This window comes from Pipistrellus hanaki (genome assembly GCF_964339955.1).
Source record: "Pipistrellus hanaki genome assembly, chromosome: 8".
NCBI classification, from domain to species: domain Eukaryota; kingdom Metazoa; phylum Chordata; class Mammalia; order Chiroptera; family Vespertilionidae; genus Pipistrellus; species Pipistrellus hanaki.
In genome coordinates, this window is record NC_140510.1 from 9,653,448 (window position 1) to 9,666,530 (window position 13,083).

The window sequence follows — 13,083 nt, forward strand, 5'->3', positions numbered from 1 at the left end:
GTGAGGATTTAAAAAAAAAAAAAAAAAAAAAAGTCATATCCTATGAAAGAGACATCTTAAAAATTCCTAAAGAAGTTGTCATTTTTTCGTGGTGAAGGGACTGGAGTTCGTGTTGATGAAAACACCCTAGCAGCTGCAGAGGCTGACAGTGGCTGCAGCAGTGGGGTGATGGGGGTGGTGCCTCCCACAGAGGAAGGCCAGACTGAGGCTTAGACCCGCTTCCCATAGGGAGTGGGCCTAAGCTGTCAGTAGGACATCCCCTGAGGACTCCCAGACTGTGAGAGGGGACAGACTGGGCTGAGGGACCCTCTCCCAGTTCATTTGTGCATGGAGGGAGGGAGGGAGGAAGGAGGGTCCCTCAGCCTTATCTGTACCTTCTCACAGTCCAGGACCCCTCAGGGGATGTCTGACTGCAGCAAGCGGGCCTAAGCAGGCAGTCGGACATCCCGTGAGGGGTCCTTGTACTGCCACGGAGATGGGAGAGGCTCCTGCCACTGCCCTGCACTTCGCAGCCATGAGCCTGGCTTCTGGCTGAGCAGCGCTCTCTCTGTGGGAGCGCACTGACCACCATGGGGCAGCTCCTTCGTTGAGCATCTGCGCCCTGATAGTCAGTGCACTTCATAGCATTTGGTCATTCTGCTGTTCAGTCGTTTTGCATATTATGGTTTTATTATATAGGATAATAGTAGAATCTGAACAATTAGCTATTAAATGAATCATTAGACATCCAATGTAAGGGACATAGTAAATTAGTAGAGTAAAAAAAAGAATTATTGAATTAAAAGATAAAAATTAAGAAAGTCACCAAGAAAGCAACAGAGAAAAAAAATATGGCAAATATGAAAGATAGGAGATACAAAGATTAATATAGCTTAAAAGCTGACATATACTTTAATAGAAATGCAGGGGGAAAAAAACAATGAAAAAGAGGGTATATGATGCCTACAAAATTTCCCAAAAAAGAAGACATTCCGGAGGAATTAAACACTACATATTGAACACACATTTTACATTTTACTCCTGTTTTCTCCACTCTAAAGTGAAGGAGGACACAAAATCACATTCACAGTCATAAAGATTTACCCCTATGTTTTCTTTAAAAATTCTATAGTTTTAACTATTAATTTTAGGTCCACGACCCATTTGGAGTTCATTTCTTATATGGTATGAGGTAGGGATACAATTTCATTTAAAAAATATATATTTTATTGATTTTTTACACAGAGGAAGGGAGAGAAAGAGGGACAGAGAGCTAGAAACATTGATGAGAAACATTGACATGCTGCCTCCTGCACACTCCCCACCAGGGACGTGCCCGCAACCAATGTAGATGCCCTTGACCGGAATCAAACCTGGGACCCTTCAGTCCGAAAACTGATGCTCTATCCACTGAGCCAAACCGGTTTCGGCACAATTTCATTTTTTATGTATGAATATCCAGTTGTCCCAGCACCATGATAAAATTTTTTAAAAAGTAGTAATAACTGGAAAGCCATCTGAAAACAAGTAAGATCCATTAATCATACCTTATCCATTAATCATACCTTATCCATTAATCCAGTGATTCTAAGTGGGTCTGAGCTTACTGGTATTATTATATGTTACTGATATTATGTAAGAGTTAATATCCTAATACACATTAGAAACTTAAAAATACAATAGAAGAAAAGCAAACAGTCCTGTTCAGAAAAGTGGGTAGAAGATGCTACAGATAAAAGCAGTCAATTCATAGGAAAAAATGCAAATGGATTTTAACATTCAAAAATTTGCTCATGAGAAATTTAAACGAAAATCACATAGAATATTCCTTCATTAATCTTTTTTAAAAAATGTTTTTATTTCAGAGAGGGAGAGAGAGAGAGATAGAAACATCAATGATGAGAACCATTGATCGACCACCTCCTGCACCCTTCCTTCCATTGGGAATCAAGCCCGCAACCCAGGCATGTGCTCAACTGGAATTGAACCTGGGACCCTTCAGTGTGCAGGCCAACGCTGTATCCACTGAGCCAAACCAGCCAGTGCCCTCATTAATCTGGACTATGGTATTGGTGTTGCAAGTGTATACATGCCTAAACTTAAAACATTTAAAATAAGTGTATTTGATTGTTTCAAATATAGCTCAATAAAGCTGTAAGAAAAAAATACACTTCATCTTCAATGAAGGGTAATATGGCAATATCTAGAAAAATTGTAAATGCATTTATAATACTATTAAATTAATAACAATTACATCGAAAAAAACAAATCCAAGTCAATTTTAAGTGTAATACTTTATTATCAGTCTAAAGAGAAAGGACTGTGAAGAAACACTGAACTTAGATTTGTCGTTAATAGCGGTATAGGTGCAGCAATTCTGAAACTACTTAGCATATACTGTACAAGTGGGCAAATATGGAGATACCGATATGGTAGGAATTAGATTTGTTTGTAGGAGAGAAGGGAGATAGAAATAAGATACTGGGGAAGCAAAGAAGAACCCTAGTTATTGGACTGAAATTAGAGTAACAGTACGAATTTGTGATTTAAACATATGTATTTTTTTACTCTACTTGGTAATCTATAGAAGCAATAGCACTCACAATAGCCATGAACATACCTAGTGCCCAGATTTTTGTTTCTAACTACCACCTTAACTAAAAGGAACCGAGGCTCTTAAATGGTGATTTCAGAGCTAAGGAAAGTACAAACACTGAAACTCGTATGCCAAAAAATAAGAAAGTGTTCAAAAAGTGAGGCACATGGGAAATGGTACAGGATGCAGATGGACAGGGTTCTCATTGCCAAATCTGGAATGGTGTGACAATCAAAAGAAGTAACAGACCTGGCTGGTGTGGCTCAGCATAGTCCCATGCACTAAAAGGTTACCAGTTCGATTCCCCATCAGGGCACATGTCTGGGTTTTGGGCTCAATCCCCAGTGGGGGGTGTGCAGGAGCAGCTGATGCATGTTTCACTCCCCAATGATGTTTTTGTCTCTCTCTCTAAAAGTCAATGATAGCCGAATCCGGTTTGGCTCAGTGGAGAGAGCGTTGGCCTACAGACTGAAAGGTCCCAGGTTCGATTCCAGTCAAGGGCATGTACCTGGGTTGCGGGCACATCCCCAGTAGGAGGTGTGTAGGAGGCAGCTGATAGATGATTCTTTCTCATCAATGTTTCTATCCCTCTCCTTTCCTCTCTGCAAAAGAATTAATAAAATCTATTTAAAAAATAAATAAATAAAATTAAAAAGTCAATTATAACAATTGTCACGGACTATAAAAGAATCCAAGAATCCATGTATAAAAAGAAAAAGTTATTTTTGTAGGATAACAACTAAAGAGTGTAGAATGATAGCAAATCATCATTTTGCAACTATCATACTAATTTTCACCATTAGGTGAAAGTTTGGGGGGAGACGGAATATTTACACACGTATTTGATAATTTTTAATTTCAAAAAGGTAACTTACATAATGAAAAAATTTGATAGACATGAGCTTCACCAAGTAAAGTTAGCAATACCAATAATAAACCACGTGGTACAAAGCACCCTCTGATATGAAGCACCACAGATACATCATGTCTGCACACATATATACAGATACATCATATTTTTCCTTGCCCCAAATGCATAACCTGAATTGAATCATGATGAAACAATCAATTATATCCATTCTCTGAAACAGTAAATTTGTACTATTTAGGAATGCAAATGTCATACAATATAAAGAGGCTGGGAACTGCAGCAGATTAAGACACTTAAGAAACAATGAAATGTTAATGTATAATCCTGAATTAGATCAAAGAAGTTGCTATAAAAGATAGGATTAGAACACCAGGAAAATTGAATATAGACCTATATATTACATAACAGTAGGATATATGTTTGATTCCCTGAATGTATGTGGTAACTGTTTTGTGAACATGTAAGAGAATGTTATTTTTGTTCAAAAATACCTGCTAAAAGAATTTGGATGTAATGGCTCACTCATAGTCTTTGCAAATCACGCTCAACTGGTAAAGGGGAAAAAAACACTCTTGCCTTGTATTTCCCATACAACAAAGGTATCTTTTAAAGGGGTGCATCAGGGCACCTCCCTTACATAAAGCCCACCACAGGTGCACACTGCAATTGGAATAAAATTTATATTATTTTTCCTGTGACTGGGTCCCTGCCTATTGCCCCCAGCACCCTTCTGTACCTCAAAATCAACTAAAGGCCTCTGCATTAGCTGTTATTCCTGCCTGACATTCTCCTCTGCATGGCTGACTCCTGATGCCATTCATATCTCAAGTGTCTCTTGGAAGGCCTAAATCTCATCTCACTGTGACATTACTTTGTCTTTCATAGCATCTATTATTGACACCATGGAATCTTTATCTGTTTTGCACAGTTATGTGCCATGAGATTAGAAACTTTTATCTTGGTCACTTATATTTCCAGAATGTAAGACAGTATGTGGTACACAGTAGGTACTCAACTAGTCATTGAATTACTGAGTAACTAATTCTGATATGTACCCAGGATGAAGGTTATCACTTAAGCATGATGAAAATCTTAATGAAATCTCAAATGTTCATGTAGAAGCTATTCAAAATGGTACTTTAAATGCTAAGTATTGGGGAGGGAAAAAAAGAACAGACAGCAACACTTTTAGTGTAAAAACATTATCATCAGGTTAGGAGACACATGACAAATGTATTCCATTCATTCAGACTCTCAATCTGTGAATTTCAGTTTCAAACTAAACAAAGCTGGGGTAGGGGGTAAGAGGCAGAGGAAGAAAAAGAGGAAGGGAGGAAGGGAGGGGAGCATGAACAAGAGCACAGAAAGTGTAAACAAGGGGAGTGGTATTAAAAGAAGGGTATTTATTATGGAGGTTATCAGCAAGGTTTTCTCTTTCAACCTCTGTCTCAAAACAAAGCTGAATAGGAGTCATTTATTTCTTGTCTTCCATTAAAACTTGTTGTGCTCTGACTGGTTTGGCTCAGTGGATAGAGCATTGGCCTGCGAATTGAGATCCCGGGTTCGATTCTGGTCAAGGGCCTATACCTTGGTTGCAGGCACATCCCCAGTAGGTGTAGGAGGCAGCTGATCGATGTTTCTCTCTCATCGATGTTTCTAACTCTCTATCCCTCTCCCTTCCTCTCTTTAAAAAAAAAAATATGTTTTTAAAAAATCTAGGTGATACATTCAAGTAATAGACTGTATGGACTCACACCCTTGCATGTTTATGCCACATGTTTGTGTGCTGCTGTTACTGAAATTTTCATAGGTAACATCAGATATAATACCTCTCCTGATTGAAGCTTGTCTGTCTGCAAAAGCACTTCAGAGTTTATCTCGGAATTTTTTGGTAAATTGTTCAGTGTAGAAAATGAAACACCAATGAATCTTGGCTGGAACACATGTTCAATAACTCCTTAAATAAACATACTGCACCCACTCTTCCCTTCCCTAGGAAAATATGAATGCAATTTAAGTGGCACATTCTTATTGTCCCTTCATCCAGAAATATTTGTTTAACTGCCCACCGAAACTTGTAAACAGATATGAGATTACAATCTACAAATAAGCAACAGTTGAAAGAGAATTTAAAAAAAAAGTTGCCCTTGCCAGTTTGGCCTGGACTGAAGGGTCCCAAGTTTGATTCCAGTCAAGGGCATATGCCTAAGTTGTGGGCTCAATCCCCAGTAGGGGGTGTGCAGAAGGCAGCCAATCAATGACTTGCTCTCATCATTGATGTTTCTGTCTCTCTCTCCCTCTGTCTTCCTCTCTGAAATCAATAAAAAAATATTTTTTTAAAAATAAAAAAAATAAAAAAGAAGTTGGTACCAGCAAATACATACTTAGCCCTGAGCATCCTACCTTATATACAAAACTTAAATGACTGCTTATTTTTTTATGTTTCCTCTCTGAAACAGAGAAATAATTAATTCATCCTGGTACAAAAGTTATTTAACTGTCACTGTGCTTCATTTTCATTCTATACAATCTATCTAACATAGGTAGGGACATATACAGTGTACTACAAAATTGAAGAAAGACATCTGTTTGAAAAGACTACAGACCAGTCTTCAAAGAACAGCAGCAAAAAAAAAAAAAAAAAAAAAAAGAACACACACACACACACACACACACACACAAAAGGAAACAATTTCAGATGCTACATATAAAAAAATCAAAGGCTGTATTATTGCACTTTTTTTAAATAGGCAAAGGATATGAATAAACAGTTTTAAATAGGCAAAGGATATGAATAAAAAGCACGTGCAAATGGCCAAAAGCACATTAAAAATATCCAAAATATCATTAGCCCCCCAAATAATTCAGCTCAAAACTACATCACAACTAAGATGGCTATAATGGAAAAGTTAGATAAAATTGCTGATGGAGATGCAAAATGGCGCAGCCACTTTGAAAAACAATTTTGCCAAAGATGTTAAACATAGTTAAAGATGTTAAATGTAGTTTCCCTATGACCAAGCAATTCCACTCTATGTATATACCCCCCTAAATTGAAAACAAGTTCATAAAAAACAAACTGTACAGCAGTTCCTCAAATAACATTGTTTCACTCAGAGTCATCTCACCACTGATAAGAAAAAAATCTATTCCAACCAGAGCCACTGTGTTTGTGTTTGCTTGGTCTCCCCATGTTGTGTGTGGGCTTCCTCTGGGTTCTCACACGTTGGGTGAATGCGTATTGGGTGCTTGTCCCAGTCTGAGTGTGTGCACAGCCCACAATGGCAGGGCATCCTGATCAGGCGGCTCCCACTTGAGCTGCTGGGACAGGCTCCGGCCACCCGATACCCTGAACTGGAGTAAATGTGTTGGAAAATAATTATCTTACTTGTTTTTACTAATCTTTCTTAAATGTATATACTTCAATGTTTAATAGATATTAGGAGTGTTTAGATTTTTATTTAAAAGTTTGGTGATATTTTTGTGACCAAAAATATGTCAAGGGAACTTAACTCTTACTTATATCACCTAGTCTGTAATGAAATTGGTTTTGTTATACTACATTGTTTTGCTTAAAAGTCAGTTCCTAAGAACCTATCTACCATGTTATGTGAGCACTTACTTTATATGAATGTTCATAGTAGCACTGGTCACAATACCTGAAAGGTAAAAACACCAGATGTCCCTCAACTGATGAATGGACATATAAAATGTGTAACATACAAGGAAATATATTAAGCCATTAAAAGGATCAAATATTATACATGCTACAAAATGAACTTTAAAAACATTTATGCTAAACACAGGTAGTTAGACACAAAAAGTCACATATTATATGATTCTACTTATAGAAAATTCCAAGAATGAGCAAATCCATAGAGATCAAGTAGATTAGTGTTTGCCAGGTCCTGGGAGAAGGGGAGAACAGAGAGTACCTGCTAACGGCTAAGGTGATTTTTGGGGATGAAAATGTTCTGGAATTATAGTAATAGTTGTACACCTTTGTGAAATACTAAAAGGCACTGAACTGTACATTTAAAATTTTAAAAACATAGACATTACTGTTTCAATCTGTGCCTTCAGGCAATGTCCCAGTGTAATCCATTACTCAAGAACGTACAAAGCAACATGTAAGGGCATTCTCTCCCACCCATCTCCTTCCTTTTCATGGACTCACCTGTGTGCACTGAAGTAGTTATTCCTGTTCCTCACTACACTTGGGGACATTTTGTCTTTATGTATTTAAAATAGCTCATGCTATCTAAGAAAAGCAATGTCACCACCCCCACTCTGAAAATTCAGTTTATCTATCAAGGTCCATTTTCTGTGCTTTGCAAATACATACATGGTTTGATGGTTTTTATAAAAATGGGAACATACTTCAGGTACTTCCCTTGAGTTTGTAAATCAACAGTATATCACTGACATACTCCAGTAACAAGACATAGAATTTTCCTCATCCTTTAACAATTACAAAATATGGTTGCAGCACATTTTATATCTTAATTATCTAGTCTGGCCTCTCGAGTTATCTTTCTGAGGCAGAACTGTTACTACATTCCTATTCATTCTCCACAATGTAAGCCCCACCAAACTTTACTTTGTATGGGGTCAGTACAGTAAATATCAGTCTGGACTCTAGGACCAAGCTGAGTTGCCTTACCATGTACTAACAATGCAACTTTGAATAAGCTACATAGCCTGATTGTGCCTGGCTTCCTTCACTGGCCTAAACACCTTACAGATTCTTATAATTAAACTATAATGCAAGGGTCTTGGCCCTTGCAGCCCGGCTTCGTCCAGGTCATTTGGCTCTTCAGTCTAATTAGCATATTAGCTCTTTATTATATAGGATGCTTTGCTGGAGTAAATGTTTTACCTCCAGAACAATGTCAGGCACAGAAGCACTCAAATGTCAGCTTTCATTACTGGAAAACTGCCAGACTATAGATATTTAAAAAGGTAACTAGATAAGATTACCAAGGATATGAGTTATTAACAGAAAAGGTCCTTAGACAAAGTTTAGGGGATTAGGGACATAGGAAAAATTAGAAAGGGGACTAAAAGTGGTTAGTGAGGTTAGCCAATTATCAAGAATAGTGTCCCTGTGCTAACTGAAGAAAGCATTTCATGAAGGAAGTGAGCAATTGTTTTGAATGCCAGTAACATGACTGAAGCTTGTGAGATTAGAAATGTGGAGGGCATCTGTGAACTAACAAAAGCTACTTGGTGGAATGATGGCGCACCACTATGGACTCTCCTGAAGACCCTTCCTTCCATCTCTTGCAAAATTGTCATGTATGGATTTTACAAGAACATGAAATGTGGTGCCACTTCCTGCAACGGTTGTCATGCAGCCTGCACAATCACACTTACAGGTTTAGCAGAAACAAAGTCTGATTGGAATGGGTTAAAAATAGAATGAGGAAAGAAAGGGCAGTTACGTACAGACAATGTCCTCATCAGAACGAGAAATGGGACAGCTGTCAAGAGGAGGTGGATTCAGGGAAGGTGTTTTTTAACGATATGAGATGTCATAGATAATTTCTGTGCTGATGAGAATATTCTAGTAAAGAGGGAATTGCTGAATAATGTTCCTGAGTAGCTAAGAGTCCAGATCTAATAGACAAATGAAGAGGTGGGCAAGAGCATAGGCAATTCACCTAGAGCAGTGGTCGGCAAACTGCAGCTCGAGAGCCTCATGCGGCTCTTTGGCCCATTGAGTGTGGCTCTTCCACAAGATACCACGGCCGGGCGAGTCTGTTTTGAAGTGGCGTTAGAAGTTTAAAAACTGGGCTCTCAAAAGAAACTGCAATCGTTGTAATGTTGATATTTGGCTCTGTTTGCCGATCACTGACCTAGAGCAAAGGAAAGGAAAAAGAGCATCTCTGACCAACTGGAAATATGTTAAGAAGATGGTGGGTGTACAGAAGATCTCTTCCGGTTGCTTATTTTCTCAATAAAACCTTGGAAGCAAGGTCATTAACTGAGAGGAGTAGAAAGTGAAAAGTGAGGAGTGACGGAGCCAGGAAATTTACAATTTCCTTTATTCATAGAATGAATAAAGGAAATGTGATAGGATTTCAGGCAGCATTGAAGGCCTACTTGAACTTAGAGGCCTAGATTTAAAGTGAAACCATTTAACAATGTTGCATTTCACATTCACCACCTATACTGCTCGCACAGTAGAGAGGTATATTTAACAAAATGTGCACAACAGGGAAAGGGTCAAGAAGTTTGAGGGTACCTACAAAAAAGTAATTGTGACTAAGTGTAAGGAAGTGAAGAATAAGGAGATACTCTGGTAGGTATTCAACAAATAATGAGGTGATTAAAAAAAAAAAAAAAAAAAAAAAAAAGAATCAGTATAAGTTGCCCAAAATCTCTTATTTAAAAACTTGCAAAGATTAATCCAGGTTTCCTTACCAAATCCAAACTCCTCAGGCTGACATTTAATATCTTCCCATTGCACTTAAATTATCTTTAACTGTTATTGCTCCAATAAAGTCTGTGAAGTTCCTATTAGTGATAACCTGGATATTCTTCAGTACCCATATTTCCCAGCTCTTCCTAAAGACTTTTAAAGGTTTTGCTGATATTGCCCCTCAGAATTAATGTAAATTGTTAATGTATGTTTTATCTCTAAACTCCTAGAGAGTTTATAATTAAACTAGAGGCCAGGTGCATGAATTCATGCGTGGGCGTGGTCCAGCCGGCCAGCTCCAATTGCAGACAATTGGGCCAGGCCAGCCAGGGAGAGGGGAGGTTAGCTGGCCAGCCATGCCCTCAATTGGGGTTGAGGAGCACAATCGAGGGTAGGGGCGGGGATGGCTAGGGGGAGGGGCCTCAGGAGGTTGGCTGGCTGACCCTGCCCCCTGGTCAAACTCCTGGTCCAAGGGACAATTTACATAATAGCCTTTCATTATATAAGATAATCCCTAAAGCTAATGGCTGGGCTACAAACATAGCTTTGTTATAAGAAACTCTTTTGTGCCGAAACCGGTTTGGCTCAGTGGTTGAGCGTAGATCTGCGGACTGAAAGGTCCCAGGTTGGATTCCGGTCAGGGGCATGTACGTTGGTTGAGGGCACATCCCCGGTAGGGGGTGTGCAAGAGGCAGCTGGTCGATGTTTCTCTCTCATCCATGTTTCTAGCTCTCTATCTCTCTCCCTTCCTCTCTGTAAAAAATCAATAAAGTATATTTAAAAAAAAGAAAAAGAAACTCTTTTGTGTAATGGTATATATTCTAGTGGTAATTTAAATCCTGGATGTTTTCCATTAATTCTCTGGCTAGTTCCACAAGGCAAATCAGGACAGAAATTGCCTTCCGATTATCATCTCTTATCTTTCATTCTTTTCTTTTATTCCACACCTAATTTAAATTAATTTAATGTTTACAATAACCAATCAATAAATTAGACCTTCATTAAGGAATCTGCAACTTCTATCAAATCGTAACCATATACTGGCATATCTCATTTCTTCTTTCTTTATTAAAATTAGTTAAAAACAAAACAAATAAAAATTTCCTCAACAACAGAAAATAAGATCTGCAGCTGCAGAACCTGTTTGGAAGAGGAGGAAGTACAGGTTTATTGCACCACAAGGGAGTCTGCAGTCACACTCCTCAGAGAATGCTGTTCTCTGCTCCATGCCAGCATAAACAAAGTGCTGGCCAGTTTTCAGGAACAAACTGTAAAAAGTTCACTCAAGCACCTACAATTAAGGCCACAGCTTGTTGTTAGGAACACAGAGGCTTAGGTAATATCTAATAAAAAATTTGTGAGAACAATCCCTATAAGAAAAACAGGAACATGTGTTTTCCTGTTTCAGTATAAAAATAAAAATGTATCATTTAAAAAAAGTAATTATTTTTCCGTTCACCAATTTATTTTGATATTTTCTCTTCACTAATTCTCTGAAAAGGCTAATATTACAAAGAGCTCAAAGCAAGTAAAGTGTATTATGCCTTAGCAATGAAGTTACATGACATAGTATTTTCTATTTAAAGTGACATGCTTCACGTTCTAGTGTCTATACCAAGGTTAATGTCAACTAAGCAAGACAAAATTCTCACAATGACTTCATGTGACTAAAGTAAGAGTTAATTTATATAAACAAAGGATGGGAACATTATATGTCCTTCAAAGCAGGGAGCTGAGGAGGGATATTATACCTAATTCACATGATCCAGAGTATCTACAAAGAATATGAGAAATCCCATTTTATACAGAGGCACACGGAGGCGCAGGAAAAGGCACAGAGACAGAGACAGAGGTTTCTGCACCTCAAAAGCCACTTCAAATTCTATCTCTTATGTAAAAGCATCCCATATGCATTCCCAAAAATTCCAGAAGCAAAGAGTAATTTATATTAAATTGTGATATAATTTATATTAAAATAAAGTAAGTATGTGGTGGTAAAGAGATTGTTATTGGTACAAGATGGCTTTTATTTTTGCAAATCCATGTATACTGCAATGCACCCCATACAAAGATAGAAAATAAATTAATGAACTTGATATTATTTTCAAACCCAATATTCAAAGCCTAAGACAAAAAATAATGGTCTTTCAAAGCCATGAACTGTTTTATTTTTTATATATGTTTATTAATTTTAAGAAAGAGAGGAAGCAAGAGGGAGAGAGAGAAACATCGATGAGAAACATCATTGATCAAATGCCTCTTGCACACCCCTCACTGGGTAATCAAGCCCGAAACACCGGCATGTGCTCTGACCAGGAACTGAACTAGTGACCTCTTGGTTCATGGGTCGATGCTCAACCCCTGAGCCACACCAGCCAGACAATGAACTATGTTTTAGAAATGAAGAGTATGTCCCAACAAAGTACAATGGTTCAAACGATCCCTTCTTCTACCATCAGAGAATGCTGCACTAGCCCAGCCGGTTTGGCTCAGTGATTATAGTGTCGGCCCTCAGACTGAAGGGTCATGGGTTCAATTCCCAGCCAAGGGCACATACCTCGGTTGCAGGTTCAATCCTCAATCCCAGTCGGGGCACAAGCAGGAAGCAACCAATCCAGGAGGTTAATCGATGTCTCTCTCTCACATCCATGTTTCTCTCTCTCCCCCGTCTCTCTCTTTTCCCCTCCTGACTTCCTCCACTCACTCTCTCTAAAAATCAATAGAAAAAATATCCTAACTCCTCAGGTGGGGATTAAAAAAAATGCTGTGCTAAAATAAATAAATAAATAATAAAATTTTAAAATGCTGTGCTAAATGTGGGGCAATCAATAATCTTCAACTTTTTCAGTCTTACATCTGTGAATACATACAGAAGTAAAAGAGATAAAAGTTGAGGATTAATCTTCTTACACCTGTGAAGCCAACCATCTCCACATTCTTCCTCCTGAAACCCAAAGACATATTACTCCTCCACTCCTTACACCCTCCATGTGTTTTTCTGTTTTGGCAAGATTGTAAGATGAAATGCATGACATCAGGGCAAATGAAAGTGACAAGGGAAGGTTGATAATCAAAATAACTATTAGTGCCCCAACCAAGTAAATATACAAAAATCTACTAAATAAGAGAAACTACCATAATTAAAGCTCAACTAATTTTTTTATCCTATGAAACAAGCTGCTTCCCCATCCTCCATTCAGGAGACACTTCAGT

The 13,083-nt window shown here is 38.2% G+C and overlaps 1 protein-coding gene across 5 annotated transcripts in view; it reads right to left on the bottom strand.

Annotated features, from left to right (window-relative positions):
- The window catches only part of EPB41L5 (erythrocyte membrane protein band 4.1 like 5), a 161,644-nt gene that overhangs the window by 58,860 nt on the left and 89,701 nt on the right, over positions 1 to 13,083 (bottom strand). The window lies entirely within an intron of this gene.